Source organism: Rutidosis leptorrhynchoides, chromosome 11 (genome assembly GCF_046630445.1).
Source record: "Rutidosis leptorrhynchoides isolate AG116_Rl617_1_P2 chromosome 11, CSIRO_AGI_Rlap_v1, whole genome shotgun sequence".
Classification (NCBI taxonomy): Eukaryota; Viridiplantae; Streptophyta; class Magnoliopsida; order Asterales; family Asteraceae; genus Rutidosis; species Rutidosis leptorrhynchoides.
Genome location: NC_092343.1, coordinates 4,266,509 through 4,286,736, shown reverse-complemented (window position 1 = coordinate 4,286,736; position 20,228 = coordinate 4,266,509).

The window sequence follows — 20,228 nt, the reverse complement described above, 5'->3', positions numbered from 1 at the left end:
CTTGGTCTTGTGGAAAATAACCGTTGCGAGCGTTGACAAGACAGCACGCTGTAACGTTTTCAAAAGGACGGGGGTTACGTAATGCCCAACAGCCCCGTAACAATCTAAAAACCTTATTTCTCACCCCATCTACTGAATCCGTCACTTGTGGGAATGTTTTATTTAACAGTTGTAATCCGATGTTCTTTTACTCACTTTGGTGAGAAGCGAACATCACTAACCCGTAAACATAACATGCTTCTTTAAGTTGCATGTTGAAAGCTCTTTCTAAAGAACGAAGTCCTATGTTGGGATATGTGGAGTCAAAATAAGTTCTTAACCCGTAGCGTAAAATTGCATTTGGATTCCCCGCACTTAATGCTTTAAGGAAAACACGGTGTAACTTAAGGTCTCCCCAATGTGATATACCCCATCTTTTAAAGGAAAGCCTTTTATAGACTAAGGCATGCTTGGAACGTCTATCAAATGTTCGACAAACTAATTTCGCCATGAATAATTGTGCCGACGAATTCTAACCGACTTTAGACAAGATTTCATCAATCATGTCCCCGGATAGGTCTTCTAAAATATTCGGTTGTCTATCCTTAACGTCCATTGTGTGTTTTTATACTGTAAAATAGACGGAGATTAGATTCGTAAAAGATAATTATCAAATAATACAAGCAATTTTTACATATAACATAAAAATACAAGCATACTACAATACATATATTACACAACATGATTACAACTCTCTATTCTGACTCACTCGTTTCTTCCTCCTCAGACTTGGTTCGTTTCGCTAATTTCCTAGGGATATATGGTGCTCCTCTAATACGAGCCGTCATTTTCACAAATGGTTTAGAAAAACCTGGTGGCTTAGATGTTCCTGGGTTATAGTGAAATTTTAAGAAATACGGGTGTTTACGGTACATCCCATCAGGGTACTTCATGTTAACATAAAGTTTATCGGTTTTGGGCTCGGGTTTTTCTATTTTGCTGCCTTTTACCTTATTGTTTTCTTTTTCTTTTTAAAATTGGGTCGAGGTAATTTCTATAACATCATCAGAATCCTCATCGGGATCCGATTCATCAGAAAATTGGTAATTTTCCCAATATTTTGCTTCCTTGGCGGAAACACCATTGACCATTATTAACTTTGATCCATTGGTCGAGGATTTTCTTTTATTTATCTATTTTTCTCTGGTTCCTAACATTTCCTCCTCTGAAACCTCTTCTTCCGGTTCCTCTTCTTCCGGTTCCTCTTCGGGAATTTGTGAATCTTCCCAAAGTATATTCGACTCTTCATTATTATTAGGTGAGTCGATGGAATTTGTACTAGAGGTAGACATCTATCACCCAATATCAAACATGTTAAGAGATTAATATATCACATAATATTTACATGTTAACAATATATAGTTTCCAACAAAAAAATGTTAAGCAATCGTTTTTCAAGTAAACACGGTCGAAGTCCAGACTCTCTAATGCATCCTAACGAACTCGATAAGAGACACTAATGCAAATTTCTGGTTCTCTAAGACCAACACTCGGATACCTACTGAAATGTCCCATTCATATCGATTATAAACGTTGCATATTAATTGATTTTGTTGCGAGGTTTTGACCACTATATGAGACGTTTTTCAAAGACTGCATTCGATTTTTAAAACAACCCATAACCTTTATTTTATCGATAAAGCTTTAAAACATTACGACGATCATCAAATAATGATAATCTAAAATATAGCGTTTCACACGACCATTACATAATGGTTTACAATAATATTACACTTCAACTTAAGTCTTCGAATGAAGTTTTTAAATAATATTATACAAGCATGGACTCCAAATCTTGTCCTTAATTTAGTATGCAACAGCGGAAGCTCTTAACAATCACCTGAGAATAAACATGCTTAAAAAGTCAAAAAAAAATGTTGGTGAGTTATAGGTTTAACCTATATATTGATCAAATAGTAATAATAGACCACAAGATTTCATATTTCCATTTTTTCATAAATATACAACCCATACATAGAGATAAAAATTATTAATATGGTGAACACCTGGTAACCGACATTAACAAGATGCATATAGAATATCCCCATCATTCCGGGACTCCCTTCGGACATGATAAAATCGAAGTACTAAAGCAGTTCAAATTCTCTGACTGGGACTTGCTAGTGCCCATAGATCTATCTTTAGGATTCGCGTCAATTAGGGGCCAGTTCCCTAATTCTTAGGCTACCAAGCAGAAAGGGGCATATTCGATTTCGATAATTCAACCATAGAATGTAGTTTCACGTACTTGTGTCTATTTTGTAAAATATTTATAAAATTGCATGTATTCTCATCCGAAAAATATTAGATTTTAAAAATGGGACTATTACTCACTTTCACAGATTTTTACTTTGCCGGAAATAAGACTTGGCCACTGGTCAATTTACGAACCTATAACAAATATATACATATATATCAAAGTATGATCGAAATATATTCACAACATTTTTATTACGTTTTAATGATTTAAGTTTGTTAAGTTAGCATTCCATCGTTAGTAATCTACTGTGATGACCCGGGAATTTCCGACTAAATTTAAACTTAATCTTTATATGATTTCGATATGATAATCAAAGTATGTAATGTTGAGTCTAAAAAAAAATTTGAAACGATGTTCATATATTAAATTGACCTTCGACTGCTCTCGACGATTCACGAATAATTAATTGTAAATAGATATGTGTATATGTATATATAAATAATAATTCAAAATATGATTTGAAGTATTATATGTTGTTGTTATTAAAAATTAATAAAATAAAAATAGGATATTATAATAATTATTATTTAAAATATATCTCTATATATAAATAAAGTATATTGAAAATAAATATTAATGATTGTAATACTCGTTTGATGTTTCGATTGATATTGAACAAGTTAAATTCAAACTTATGTAATTTTAAAATAAAAGGTTATCCGAAAATGAGTTATATAAGTTATAGGCTTATTAAAAGTATATTTAGGATCTAATTATGTAATTTTAACATTTTTTATATTTCACTCATAAATGAGAGGGACAGTTGATGTAATTTTTATTTATCAAATTAATGATTGAATTTTATACCATAATGACCAAAATAAATAAATATAGTTAATTTAAAAATATGGGATTTTTTTCGAAGACTTTTATTCGCCCCTTATTTCAAATAGTGCACGATTCACGGGCCGTGAAGAAGTGTCGGCAGAAGTAACAAAAAAGATGGCTGCTATGAGTTTTTTTTTCACAAGTTCCTTTAATATTATTAAATTATTATCATTAATTATTATATTATTCTATTTAGTTATTATTAGAATTATTATATTATAAATTATAGATATATGTGGACAATCTGTGATCTCAATTATCAAACAATCGGCTGTGCTTGTTTGGTTTATCTCCTTAAAGTGAATATATGTATATACAAATTACTTATGCATACACACCATAAAAATAACCACTTCACTTCGTCTGTATTTCTGTTTACATTGAGACTTAAACCAAGAACTATGCATACAACTTCTATTCTCTATACTACATATATATACATATACATAGGCTTGATCAACCGAAGATTAAACCCCCAACATCTGTCGACACCCTACACCACCACTACAACCGGCCATCATAAGTCGCCACTCACCACCGTGAGATAACCAAACCAACCATCACCTTCATCATCTTTATATATATATATACACATACATACGCGAGTACTATATGATCATCTTCCATCGACAACCACAAACAACCCGGCCACCTTCATTCGAACCTACTTTAATCACCATCCTTTCTATCTACATAATCACCTACACCCAACCCTCGGTCACCACTTTGCTCCACCACCTCACCATCGCCACACCTTCTTCTTTCTCTTGCTTCCATCCTTTGAATCCCATCTTAAGATTATCACCAAACGACCTGCTGCTGCTACTACATCTTTTGTTCATGCTACTGCTACTTCCTGTTGAACTATCGAAGCAAACCCAACAAATCATCACCATATTTACTGCAACCTGGATGCTACACGCTAGTTCTATTTCTATTATGATTTAGATGTACATGAGTGATGACGAGATGAAAGATGAAAGTAACCGAAGAAAAATGAAGACGATGAATAGTATATTTATTTTTCTTTTCTACTCGTTAAACAGCAAACACCAACAACTACTACTATTATTCTTCTATTTCCTGATTTCATCGAATGACATACAACCCTCGACTGCTCCAGAAAATTGCTACTCAACTTCCATCGTTATATATATTTTTTTTTCTTTTCCTTCGTTCAGCCCATTAATCATTAAGAGCCCAACAGGGATTAAATTAAGCCCAAATATTATTTCTGGCCCAGTAGAAGAACTGTATCAAGCTGTTTTATTGTTTCAATTTATAAAGCCCATGATCGAATAGAAATTATGATGATGGTGTCATGATGGTTCTATGATGATAAAGATGATGATGACCAATGGTATTATAATGATGTACGTTGAGTTATGATGGTAGTTATGATAAATGTAAGGAGAAATATGATGATGGATGGTGATATCAAGATAATACCGAAGGACAATGATGTTTTGGTTTGAAGAAGAAAATAGAAACAGGCAAACAAATAGGTTTAATAAATTTATGTTGTGCTTTAAGTCAGATAAGTATCAAGCAGAAGAGTGGTTAGAAAGGGTGTCGGGTAGCGAGAGGTCGCGGGTTCAATCCTCGGCCATGGTAATTTTTTTTTAGAAAAAGAAGAAGAAGAGGCACTGACGATTATATAGGTTATATAATATAAACTCGGGATTAATTTCAGAAAAACGAGTAGAGCAGGTGGTTTGGGAGTGTTTGAGTGAGCGAGAGGTCATGGGTTCGAGCCCTGGCCATGGCATTTATTTCTTTTAAAAGCTTCTTTTAAAGGTAGTCTTATTTTGTTATTTATTATTATTATTATTATTATTATTATTATTATTATTATTATTATTATTATTATTATTATTATTATTATTATTATTATTATTATTATTATTATTATTATTATTATTATTATTATTATTATTATTATTATTATGATTATCATTTATATTATTATTATTATTAATGTTATTACTATGATTATTATTATTGTTATTGATGTTATTGTTATTATTAGTATTATACCACTTATTATTATTATTATCATAGTTATAAGTATTAAAACCATTATTATTATTATTATTAACATTACTAATGTATTTATTATTATAAATTTTGTCATGCAAGAATTAGTTATCATTATTATTATTATGATTATAATTATAAATAAGAATATTGTTATTATTATTAGTAACATAAGTAGTATTATAAATATTATCATTATTATTATTATTAATATAATCATTAGTATTATTATTACTAAACTTATTATCATTATTATCATTCTTATAAAATTATTATTTTGTTATCACTAAAACTATCAATATTATCATAAATAGATACTTTTATATAAAAATACATTACGCTATGCTTTTATTACTAAAAAGATATTAGTTAAGCTATATCAAATAATATATAAATGTATACTAAACCTTAATATATAGTTTTATTATTAATGATAAGTAATAGTTATACAAAACATATAAACTAAATATATTAAATTTATCTAAATAACATATAGTATACCAATATATGATTAATAACAAAAAAATATATATAATTGATCGATTACGATTACGTGTATTAATATATCTACAATTGATATAGGTTCGTGAATCCGAGGCCAACCCTGCATTGTTCAATGTCGTCATATGTATTTTTACTACAAAATACATTATTGTGAGTTTCATTTGCTCCCTTTTTAAATGCTTTTGCAATATATATTTTGGGACTGAGAATACATGCGCTGCTTTTATAAATGTTTTACAAAATAGACACAAGTAATCGAAACTACATTATATGGTTGAATGATCGAAGCCGAATATGCCCCTTTTAGCTTGGTAGCCTAAGAATTAGTAAACCAGTGTACTAATTGACGCGAATCCTAAAGATAGATCTATTAAGCCTAACGAACCCCATCCAAAGTACCGGATGCTTTAGTACTTCGATGTTGTTTTTATCATATCCGAAGGATTTCCCGGATTGATAGGGGATATTCTTATATGCATCTTGTTAATGTTAGTTACCAGGTGTTCAATCCATATGAATGATATTTTTGTCTCTATGCATGGGACGTATATTTATGAGAACTGAAAATGAAAATCTTGTGGTCTATTAAAATGATGGAATTGTTTATTTATGTTAAACTAATGAACTCACCAACCTTTTGGTTGACACTTTAAAGCATGTTTATTCTCAAGTATGAAAGAAATCTTCCGCTGTGCATTTGCTCATTCTAGAGATATTACTTGGAGTCATTCATGACATATTTCAAAAGATGTTGCATTTGAGTCGTTGATTTCAACAAGATTATTATTAAGTCATTGGTATGCATGTCCGTCAACTTTCGATGAAATGAAAGTTTGGTCTTTTAAAACGAATGCAATGTTTGTAAAATGTAACGTATAGAGGTCAAGTACCTCGCGATGAAATCAACTATTGTGAATCGTTTATAATGTATATGAATGGGTCCTTTCAGTTGGTATCAGAGCGGTGGTCTTAGCGAACCAGGTCTACATTAGTGTGTCTAACTGATAAGTCGTTAGGATGCATTAGTGAGTCTGGACTTCGACCGTGTCTGCATGTCAAAAGTTTTGCTTATCATTTCGTGTTGAAAATTACCTGCTTATCATTCTTAGGAAATCACTTACTTATCATTCTTAATCTAGACATATCTTACTGCCTGGATTGCATGAATAGTGTATAGACAAAATTCATATCTTAGCGTATCTGCTACTTCATATCTTAGCGTATCTGTTACTGTAACTTTGCCTGACATATTCCATAGATTCCTTCGTAACTTATGCGATTTTAGTATTATATATGCAATGTAAATTATGTATTGCAGGATACTAATCTACATCCTATAATCTATTTCTTATCGAAAATCCTTCATCTGATTGTACGAGATGAATCCCTCAACCAGTTCGAGTCCCTCAGATTTCGATAGCTATTCCGATAGTTATTCCGACAACTATTTTGACATGGAGTCCCACTCATGCTCCGAAAGCAGTGTGACCGGAATGGACCAACCAATCAGTCATCATCTATTCTGGATGAATTGGGGCTGGGTTCGTAGCCTACTTAGTCATTGGAGACAAGAAGAAGGTGATCCCTTTCATCCACCATATTGTCCACTTGGCGAAGAACCTGATGCACTTACCGGCGAACCTGTCCAAAACACCATTTTCTCTCTCATTTCCAGAGTATCTCGTCATGATTATATACTAAACCAAATTCTAGATTTTATTTATCCGCTCGTCCGAACTGACAATTACCCCGGGGTAATAGAAGAAGTCAACGAGCTTCGCGCCCGGGTTACGGCTTTGGAGAATATGGTGCAAAGATTACAAGCACCAGCAGCACCACCGGCAGCAACAGTACCACCACCAACAGCAACATCCGCATCACACGTCTCGACATCACAATCCATACCTCGAACATCAACATCATACGCACCATAGATACCAAGGAGTACCAACAGCAATGAATTATTAAGTATTGATCCATAACTTCAATGAAGAAATATTCTGCGAAGAATATGTGGTTTCTAAAAGTTTTAGAGATTACTTATTTTAGCTCAAACCAAAAAGCAAATGAGATTAATATCATGGTAACTCATTAAATCTACGATTACATCTGAAGAAAATATATATGTATATATATCTTCATAAAGATTGTAATTAAAATTCTTTTGTACAAACTGTTAATGGTGAAAATATTTTAACGGGTAGGTAATACCCGAGGAATATTTAGATTTCACATTAATAATTACACTTTACATACTTCGAAGTTGATTCAACAGTCATTTACTCTCCTATTTACATCCACAGATATACGAATCCATTTTCATTCAATTTCATATTTGGATTTTGATCTATCAGAATCCAACAAGTGGCATAATGAAGAAAACATTAGACAAAAATAAAATTTGTTAGAAACAAATAAATTAACCATGAGAAAATTTTGTTATGAATCCACGCTAACAAAATCCTAGCTAACTGTTCCTATTTAACTGATTAAATTTTATTTATCGCAGTTTATTTATCGTAATTTAATTATCGCAATTTTATTTATCGTCATTTAATTTCTGTTATTTATTTTACGCACTTTAAATATCGGGACACGTATACAAGGTTTTGACATATCATATCGACGCATCTATATATATTATTTGGAATAACCATAGACACTCTATATGCAGTAATGATTGAGATAGCTATACAGGGTTGAGGTTGATTCTACAATAATATATATAATTTGAGTTGTGATCGAGTCTGAGACATGTACACGGGTCACGATGAAATGTCCCGTTCTTATTGATTAAAAACGTTCCATATTAATTGATTTCGTTGCGAGGTTTTGACCTCTATATGAGACGTTTTTCAAAGACTGCATTCATTTTTAAAACAAACCATAACCTTTATTTCATAAATAAAGGTTTAAAAATCTTTACTTAGATTATCAAATAATGATAATCTAAAATATCCTGTTTACACACGACCATTACATAATGGTTTACAATACAAATATGTTACAACAAAATAAGTTTCTTGAATGCAGTTTTTACACAATATCATACAGGCATGGACTCCAAATCTCGTCCTTATTTAAGTATGCGACAGCGGAAGCTCTTAATAATCACCTGAGAATAAACATGCTTAAAACGTCAACAGAAAATGTTGGTGAGTTATAGGTTTAACCTATATATATCAAATCATAATAATAGACCACAAGATTTCATATTTCAATACACATCCCATACATAGAGATAAAAATCATTTATATGGTGAACACCTGGTAACCGACATTAACAAGATGCATATATAAGAATATCCCCATCATTCCGGGACACCCTTCGGATATGATATAAATTTCGAAATACTAAAGCATCCGGTACTTTGGATGGGGTTTGTTAGACCCAATAGATCTATCTTTAGGATTCCCGTCAATTAGGGTGTCTGTTTCCTAATTCTTAGATTACCAGACTTAATAAAAAGGGGCATATTCGATTTCGATAATTCAACCATAGAATGTAGTTTCACGTACTTGTGTCTATTTTGTAAATCATTTATAAAACCTGCATGTATTCTCATCCCAAAAATATTAGATTTTAAAAGTGGGACTATATCTCACTTTCACAGATTTTTACTTCGTCGGGAAGTAAGACTTGGCCACTGGTTGATTCACGAACCTATAACAATATATACATATATATCAAAGTATGTTCAAAATATATTTACAACACTTTTAATATATTTTGATGTTTTAAGTTTATTAAGTCAGCTGTCCTCGTTAGTAACCTACAACTAGTTGTCCACAGTTAGATGTACAGAAATAAATCGATAAATATTATCTTGAATCAATCCATGACCCAGTGTATACGTATCTCAGTATTGATCACAACTCAAACTATATATATTTTGGAATCAACCTCAACCCTGTATAGCTAACTCCAACATTCACATATAGAGTGTCTATGGTTGTTCCGAAATATATATAGATGTGTCGACATGATAGGTCGAAACATTGTATACGTGTCTATGGTATCTCAAGATTACATAATATACAATACAAGTTGATTAAGTTATGGTTGGAAGAGATTTGTTACCAATTTTCACGTAGCTAAAATGAGAAAATTTATCCAATCTTGTTTTACCCATAACTTCTTCATTTTAAATCCGTTTTGAGTGAATCAAATTGCTATGATTTCATATTGAACTCTATTTTATGAATCTAAATAGAAAAAGTATAGGTTTATAGTCGGAAAAATAAGTTACAAGTCGTTTTTGTAAAGGTAGTCATTTCAGTCGAAAGAACGACGTCTAGATGACCATTTTAGAAAACATACTTCCACTTTGAGTTTAACCATAATTTTTGGATATAGTTTCATGTTCATAATAAAAATCATTTTCCCAGAATAACAACTTTTAAATCAAAGTTTATCATAGTTTTTAATTAACTAACCCAAAACAGCCCGCGGTGTTACTACGACGGCGTAAATCCGGTTTTACGATGTTTTTCGTGTTTCCAGGTTTTGAATCATTAAGTTAGCATATCATATAGATATAGAACATGTGTTTAGTTAATTTTAAAAGTCAAGTTAGAAGGATTAACTTTTGTTTGCGAACAAGTTTAGAATTAACTAAACTATGTTCTAGTGATTACAAGTTTAAACCTTCGAATAAGATAGCTTTATATGTATGAATCGAATGATGTTATGAACATCATTACTACCTTAAGTTCCTTGGATAAACCTACTGGAAAAGAGAAAAATGGATCTAGCTTCAACGGATCCTTGGATGGCTCGAAGTTCTTGAAGCAGAATCACGACACGAAAACAAGTTCAAGTAAGATCATCACTTGAAATAAGATTGTTATAGTTATAGAAATTGAACCAAAGTTTGAATATGATTATTACCTTGTATTAGAATGATAACCTACTGTAAGAAACAAAGATTTCTTGAGGTTGGATGATCACCTTACAAGATTGGAAGTGAGCTAGCAAACTTGAAAGTATTCTTGATTTTATGTAACTAGAACTTGTAGAATATATGAAGAACACTTAGAACTTGAAGATAGAACTTGAGAGAGATCAATTAGATGAATAAAATTGAAGAATGAAAATGTTTGTAGGTGTTTTTGGTCGTTGGTGTATGGATTAGATATAAAGGATATGTAATTTTGTTTTCATGTAAATAAGTCATGAATGATTACTCATATTTTTGTAATTTTATGAGATATTTCATGCTAGTTTCCAAATGATGGTTACCACATGTGTTAGTTGACTCACATGGGCTGATAAGAGCTGATCATTGGAGTGTATATACCAATAGTACATACATCTAAAAGCTGTGTATTGTACGAGTACGAATACGGGTGCATACGAGTAGAATTGTTGATGAAACTGAACGAGGATGTAATTGTAAGCATTTTTGTTAAGTAGAAGTATTTTGATAAGTGTATTGAAGTCTTTCAAAAGTGTATAAATACATATTAAAACACTATATGTATATACATTTTAACTGAGTCGTTAAGTCATCGTTAGTCGTTACATGTAAGTGTTGTTTTGAAACCTTTAGGTTAACGATCTTGTTAAATGTTGTTAAACCAATGTTTATAATATCAAATGAGATTTTAAATTATTATATTATCATGTATGAATATCTCTTAATATGATATATATACATTAAATGTCTTTACAACGATAATCGTTACATATATGTCTCGTTTAAAAATCATTAAGTTAGTAGTCTTGTTTTTACATATGTAGTTCATTGTTAATATACTTAATGATATGTTTACTTATCATAGTATCATGTTAACTATATATATATCCATATATATGTCATCATATAGTTTTTACAAGTTTTAACGTTCGTGAATCACCGGTCAACTTGGGTGGTCAATTGTCTATATGAAACATATTTCAATTAATCAAGTCTTAACAAGTTTGATTGCTTAACATGTTGGAAACATTTAATCATGTAAATATCAATCTCAATTAATATATATAAACATGGAAAAGTTCGGGTCACTAAAGTACCTACCCGTTAAATAAATTTCGTCCCGAAATTTTAAGCTGTTTAAGGTGTTGACGAATCTTCTGGAAATAGATGCGGGTATTTCTTCTTCATCTGATCTTCACGCTCCCAGGTGAACTCGGGTCCTCTACGAGCATTCCATCGAACCTTAACAATTGGTATCTTGTTTTGCTTAAGTCTTTTAACCTCACGGTCCATTATTTCGACGGGTTCTTCGATGAATTGAAGTTTTTCGTTGATTTGGATTTCATCTAACGGAATTGTGAGATCTTCTTTAGCAAAACATTTCTTCAAATTCAAGACGTGGAAAGTGTTATGTACAGCCGCGAGTTGTTGAGGTAACTCAAGTCGGTAAGATACTGGTCCGACACGATCAATAATCTTGAATGGTCCAATATACCTTGGATTTAATTTCCCTCGTTTACCAAATCGAACAACGCCTTTCCAAGGTGCAACTTTAAGCATGACCATCTCTCCAATTTCAAATTCTATATCTTTTCTTTTAATGTCAGCGTAGCTCTTTTGTCGACTTTGGGCGGTTTTCAACCGTTGTTGAATTTGGATGATCTTCTCGGTAGTTTCTTGTATAATCTCCGGACCCGTAATCTGTCTATCCCCCACTTCACTCCAACAAATCGGAGACCTGCACTTTCTACCATAAAGTGCTTCAAACGGCGCCATCTCAATGCTTGAATGGTAGCTGTTGTTGTAGGAAAATTCTGCTAATGGTAGATGTCGATCCCAACTGTTTCCGAAATCAATAACACATGCTCGTAGCATGTCTTCAAGCATTTGTATCGTCCTTTCGCTCTGCCCATCAGTTTGTGGATGATAGGCAGTACTCATGTCTAGACGAGTTCCTAATGCTTGCTGTAATGTTTGCCAGAATCTTGAAATAAATCTGCCATCCCTATCAGAGATAATAGAGATTGGTATTCCATGTCTGGAGACGACTTCCTTTAAATACAGTCGTGCTAACTTCTCCATCTTGTCATCTTCTCTTATTGGCAAGAAGTGTGCTGATTTGGTGAGACGATCAACTATTACCCAAATAGTATCAAAACCACTTGCAGTCCTTGGCAATTTAGTGATGAAATCCATGGTAATGTTTTCCCATTTCCATTCCGGGATTTCGGGTTGCTGAAGTAGACCTGATGGTTTCTGATGCTCAGCTTTGACCTTAGAACACGTCAAACATTCTCCTACGTATTTAGCAACATCGGCTTTCATACCCGGCCACCAAAAATGTTTCTTGAGATCCTTGTACATCTTCCCCGTTCCAGGATGTATTGAGTATCTGGTTTTATGAGCTTCTCTAAGTACCATTTCTCTCATATCTCCAAATTTTGGTACCCAAATCCTTTCAGCCCTATACCGGGTTCCGTCTTCCCGAATATTAAGATGCTTCTCCGATCCTTTGGGTATTTCATCCTTTAAATTTCCCTCTTTTAAAACTCCTTGTTGCGCCTCCTTTATTTGAGTAGTAAGATTATTATGAATCATTATATTCATAGATTTTACACAAATGGGTTCTCTGTCCTTCCTGCTCAAGGCATCGGCTACCACATTTGCCTTCCCTGGGTGGTAACGAATCTCAAAGTCGTAATCATTCAATAATTCAATCCACCTACGCTGCCTCATATTCAGTTGTTTCTGATTAAATATGTGTTGAAGACTTTTGTGGTCGGTATATATAATACTTTTGACCCCATATAAGTAGTGCCTCCAAGTCTTTAATGCAAAAACAACCGCGCCTAATTCCAAATCATGCGTCGTATAATTTTGCTCGTGAATCTTCAATTGTCTAGACGCATAAGCAATCACCTTCGTTCGTTGCATTAATACACAACCGAGACCTTGCTTTGATGCGTCACAATAAATCACAAAATCATCATTCCCTTCAGGCAATGACAATATAGGTGCCGTAGTTAGCTTTTTCTTCAATAACTGAAACGCTTTCTCTTGTTCATCCTTCCATTCAAATTTCTTCCCTTTATGCGTTAATGCAGTCAAGGGTTTTGCTATTCTGGAAAAGTCTTGGATGAACCTTCTGTAGTAACCAGCTAGTCCTAAAAACTGGCGTATGTGTTTCGGAGTTTTCGGGGTTTCCCACTTTTCAACAGTTTCTATCTTTGCCGGATCCACCTTAATACCTTCTTTGTTCACTATGTGACCGAGGAATTGAACTTCTTCCAACCAAAATGCACACTTTGAAAACTTAGCGTACAATTCTTCCTTCCTCAATACTTCTAACACTTTTCTCAAATGTTCACCGTGTTCTTGGTCATTCTTTGAGTAAATAAGTATGTCATCAATGAAAACAATGACAAACTTGTCAAGGTATGGTCCACACACTCGGTTCATAAGGTCCATGAACACAGCTGGTGCATTAGTTAAATCAAACGGCATGACCATAAACTCGTAATGACCGTAACGTGTTCTGAAAGCAGTCTTTGGAATATCATCTTCCTTCACCCGCATTTGATGATACCCGGAACGTAAGTCAATCTTTGAATAAACAGACGAGCCTTGTAGTTGATCAAATAAGTCGTCGATTCTCGGTAGTGGGTAGCTGTTCTTGATGGTAAGTTTGTTCAACTCTCGGTAGTCGATACACAACCTGAATGTACCATCTTTCTTCTTGACAAACAAAACAGGAGCTCCCCACGGTGATGTGCTTGGTCGAATGAAACCACGCTCTAAAAGTTCTTGTAATTGGCTTTGCAATTCTTTCATCTCGCTGGGTGCGAGTCTATAAGGAGCATGAGCTATTGGTGCAGCTCCTGGTACAAGATCTATTTGAAATTCAACGGATCGATGTGGGGGTAATCCATGTAATTCTTTCGGAAATACATCGGGAAATTCTTTTGCAATGGGAACATCATTGATGCTCTTTTCTTCAGTTTGTACTTTCTCGACGTGTGCTAGAACAGCATAGCAACCTTTTATTATTAGTTTTTGTGCCTTCAAATTACTAATAAGATGTAGCTTCGTGTTGCCCTTTTCTCCGTACACCATTAAGGGTTTTCCTTTTTCTCGTATAATGCGAATTGCATTTTTGTAACAAACGATCTCTGCTTTCACTTCTTTCAACCAGTCCATACCGATTATCACATCAAAACTCCCTAACTCTACTGGTATCAAGTCAATCTTAAATGTTTCGCTAACCAGTTTAATTTCTCGATTTCGACATATATTATCTGCTGAAATTAATTTACCATTTGCTAATTCGAGTAAAAATTTACTATCCAAAGGCGTCAATGGACAACTTAATTTAGCACAAAAATCTCTACTCATATAGCTTCTATCCGCACCTGAATCAAATAAAATGTAAGCAGATTTATTGTCAATAAGAAACGTACCCGTAACAAGCTCCGGGTCTTCCTGTGCCTCTGCCGCATTAATATTGAAAACTCTTCCGCGGCCTTGTCCATTCATGTTCTCCTGGTTCGGGCAATTTCTAATAATGTGGCCCGGTTTTCCACATTTATAACAAACTACATTGGCATAACTTGCTCCGACACTACTTGCTCCGCCATTACTCGTTCCGACACCATTTGTTCCTTTCGTTCTATTAACCCCTGGTCCGTAGACCTCACACTTCACCGCGCTATGACCATTTCTTTTACACTTGTTGCAAAATTTGGTGCAGAACCCCGAGTGATACTTTTCACACCTTTGGCATAGCTGCTTCTGATTGTTGTTGTTGTTGCGGTTATTATTGTTGTTGGGATGATTGTTGTAGTTGCTGTTGTTGTTGTTGTTGTTGTTGTTGTTGTTGTTGTTGTTGTTGGGCCGTTTGTTGTAGTTGCGATTGATGTTGCGATTATTGGGATAATTATTGCGATTATTGTTGTAATTGCTGTTGTTGTTGTATTGGTGATTCTTATCACCGTTTTCCTCCCACTTTCTTTTGACTTGCTTCACATTGGCCTCTTCAGCAGTCTGTTCTTTAATTCTTTCTTCAATCTGGTTCACTAGTTTGTGAGCCATTCTACATGCCTGTTGTATGGAGGCGGGCTCATGTGAACTTATATCTTCTTGGATTCTTTCCGGTAATCCTTTTACAAACGCGTCGATCTTCTCTTCCTCATCTTCGAATGCTCCCGGACACAATAGGCACAATTCTGTGAATCGTCTTTCGTACGTGGTAATATCAAATCCTTGGGTTCGTAACCCTCTAAGTTCTATCTTGAGCTTATTGACCTCGGTTCTGGGACGGTATTTCTCGTTCATCAAGTGCTTGAATGCTGACCATGGTAGTGCGTACGCATCGTCTTGTCCCACTTGCTCTAGATAGGTATTCCACCATGTTAACGCAGAACCTGTGAAGGTATGTGTAGCATACTTCACTTTGTCCTCTTCAGTACACTTACTTATGGCAAACACCGATTCGACCTTCTCGGTCCACCGTTTCAATCTGATCGGTCCTTCGGTTCCATCGAATTCCAAAGGTTTGCAGGCAGTGAATTCTTTGTAGGTGCATCCTACACGATTTCCTGTACTGCTATATCCAAGGTTATTGTTGGTATGTAGCGCAGCCTGTACTGCGGCTATGTTTGAAGCTAGAAAAGTACGGAATTCCTCTTCATTCATATTCACGGTGTGTCGAGTAGTCGGTGCCATTTCCTTCAAAATAGTCAAATGGAACAAGTTAATCATACAGAATATTAAGAGTAGTTAATATTATTTCGTAGCATAATATGAACTCATTTATAAAAGCTTTTTCTTCATATTAGCGTTTTATAAGTTTAAATTCGGGTAGTACCTACCCGTTAAGTTCATACTTAGTAGCTAATATACAATTCAACTACTACAATTCTATATGAAAAACTGATTATAATAATATTTCGCGTTCAAACTTTTACACAATATTTTACAAACTTACAATACCGCTTATTTTACATATAGCATGAAATATAGCACACAATAAATTTGATACAAGATGGTTGTGATGATAATTCTAGCTAGTACACAAGTCGTTCAGCAAAGGCAATAAAGACACGTAATTCATACGTCCAGAAACAAGTCATACATTCTGGTTTTACTAGGATTACTTCCCATCCTTGGTCTTGTGGAACATAACCGTTATGGCCGTTGATAAGACAGCGTGTTGTAACGTCGTCAAAGGGACGAGGGTTACGTAATGTCCAACAGTCCTGTAACAATCTAAAAACCTCATTTCTTACCCCAATTACCGACTCCGTCACTTGTGGGAACGTTTTGTTTAATAGTTGTAGCCCGATGTTCTTGTTCTCACTTTGGTGAGAAGCGAACATTACTAATCCGTAAGCATAACATGCTTCTTTATGTTGCATGTTAGCCGCTTTTTCTAAATCACGAAGTCCAATATTCGGATATATTGAGTCAAAATAATTTCTTAATCCATTGCGTAAAATAGCATTTGGGTTCCCCGCAATATATGCGTCAAAGTAAACACATCGTAACTTATGGATTTCCCAATGTGATATCCCCCATCTTTCGAACGAAAGTCTTTTATAAACCAAGGCATTCTTGGAACGTTCTTCGAATGTCTTACAAACTGATCTCGCCTTAAATAGTTGTGGCGAAGAATTCTGACCGACTCTAGACAAGATTTCATCAATCATGTCTCCGGGTAGGTCTCTTAAAATATTTGGTTGTCTATCCATTTTGTGTTTTTATACTGTAAAATAGACAAGAGGTAGATTCATAAAAAAAAAATACTTATTAATACAAGCAATTTTTACATATATAATAAAGCATAAGCACACTATATTACATATATTACACCACACGAATACAACTATCTTATTCCGACTCGCTTGTTTCTTCTTCTTCGGTTTTGGTTCGTTTTGCCAAGTTTCTAGGATATATGATGTTCCCCTAATACGAGCCGTCGTTATCCACATTGGTTTAGAAAAACCTGGTGGTTTAGAGGTTCCCGGGTCATTATTACAACTTAAGGACTTCGGGGGTTGACGATACATATAAAGTTCATCGGGGTTGGAATTAGATTTCTCTATTTTTATGCCCTTTCCCTTATTATTTTCTTTTGCCTTTTTAAATTCAGTTGGGGTAATTTCTATAACATCATCGGAATTCTCGTCGGAATCCGATTCATCGGAGAATTGGTAATCCTCCCAATATTTTGCTTCCTTGGCGGAAACACCATTGACCATAATTAACCTTGGTCGGTTGGTTGAGGATTTTCTTTTACTTAACCGTTTTATTATTTCCCCCACCGGTTTTATTTCTTCATCCGGTTCTGATTCTTCTTCCGGTTCCGATTCTTCTTCCGGTTCCGACTCTTCTTCCGGTTCCTCTTCGGGAACTTGTGAATCAGTCCACGAATCATTCCAATTTACATTTGACTCTTCATTATTATTATGTGAGTCAATGGGACTTGTTCTAGAGGTAGACATCTATCACATAATATCAAACGCGTTAAGAGATTAATATATCACATAATATTCACATGTTAAAAATATATAGTTTCCAACAAAATTTGTTAAGCAATCATTTTTCAAGTAAACACGGTCGAAGTCCAGACTCACTAATGCATCCTAACAAACTCGATAAGACACACTAATGCAAAATTCTGGTTCTCTAAGACCAACGCTCGGATACCAACTGAAATGTCCCGTTCTTATTGATTAAAAACGTTCCATATTAATTGATTTCGTTGCGAGGTTTTGACCTCTATATGAGACGTTTTTCAAAGACTGCATTCATTTTTAAAACAAACCATAACCTTTATTTCATAAATAAAGGTTTAAAAAGCTTTACTTAGATTATCAAATAATGATAATCTAAAATATCCTGCTTACACACGACCATTACATAATGGTTTACAATACAAATATGTTACAACAAAATAAGTTTCTTGAATGCAGTTTTTACACAATATCATACAAGCATGGACTCCAAATCTCGTCCTTATTTAAGTATGCCACAGCGGAAGCTCTTAATAATCACCTGAGAATAAACATGCTTAAAACGTCAACAAAAAATGTTGGTGAGTTATAGGTTTAACCTATATATATCAAATCATAATAATAGACCACAAGATTTCATATTTCAATACACATCCCATACATAGAGATAAAAATCATTCATATGGTGAACATCTGGTAACCGACATTAACAAGATGCATATATAAGAATATCCCCATCATTCCGGGACACCCTTCGGATATGATATAAATTTCGAAGTACTAAAGCATCCGGTACTTTGGATGGGGTTTGTTAGGCCCAATAGATCTATCTTTAGGATTCGCGTCAATTAGGGTGTCTGTTCCCTAATTCTTAGATTACCAGACTTAATAAAAAGGGGCATATTCGATTTCGATAATTCAACCATAGAATGTAGTTTCACGTACTTGTGTCTATTTTGTAAATCATTTATAAAACATGCATGTATTCTCATCCCAAAAATATTAGATTTTAAAAGTGGGACTATAACTCACTTTCACAGATTTTTACTTCGTCGGGAAGTAAGACTTGGCCACTGGTTGATTCACGAACCTATAACAATATATACATATATATCAAAGTATGTTCAAAATATATTTACAACACTTTTAATATATTTTAATGTTTTAAGTTTATTAAGTCAGCTGTCCTCGTTAGTAACCTACAACTAGTTGTCCACAGTTAGATGTACAGAAATAAATTGATAAATATTATCTTGAATCAATCCACGACCCAGTGTATACGTATCTCAGTATTGATCACAACTCAAACAATATATATTTTGGAATCAACCTCAACCCTGTATAGCTAACTCCAACATTCACATATAGAGTGTCTATGGTTGTTCCGAAATATATATAGATGTGTCGACATGATAGGTCGAAACATTGTATACGTGTCTATGGTATCTCAAGATTACATAATATACAATACAAGTTGATTAAGTTATGGTTGGAATAGATTTGTTACCAATTTTCACGTAGCTAAAATGAGAAAAATTATCCAATCTTGTTTTACCCATAACTTCTTCATTTTAAATCCGTTTTGAGTGAATCAAATTGCTATGATTTCATATTGAACTCTATTTTATGAATCTAAATAGAAAAAGTATAGGTTTATAGTCGGAAAAATAAGTTATAAGTCGTTTTTGTAAAGGTAGTCATTTCAGTCGAAAGAACGACGTCTAGATGACCATTTTAGAAAACATACTTCCACTTTGAGTTTAACCATAATTTTTGGATATAGTTTCATGTTCATAATAAAAATCATTTTCCCAGAATAACAACTTTTAAATCAAAGTTTATCATAGTTTTTAATTAACTAACCCAAAACAGCCTGCGGTGTTACTACGACGGCGTAAATCCGGTTTTACGATGTTTTTCGTGTTTCCAGGTTTTAAATCATTAAGTTAGCATATCATATAGATATAGAACATGTGTTTAGTTGATTTTAAAAGTCAAGTTAGAAGGATTAACTTTTGTTTGCGAACAAGTTTAGAATTAACTAAACTATGTTCTAGTGATTACAAGTTTAAACCTTCGAATAAGATAGCTTTATATGTATGAATCGAATGATGTTATGAACATCATTAC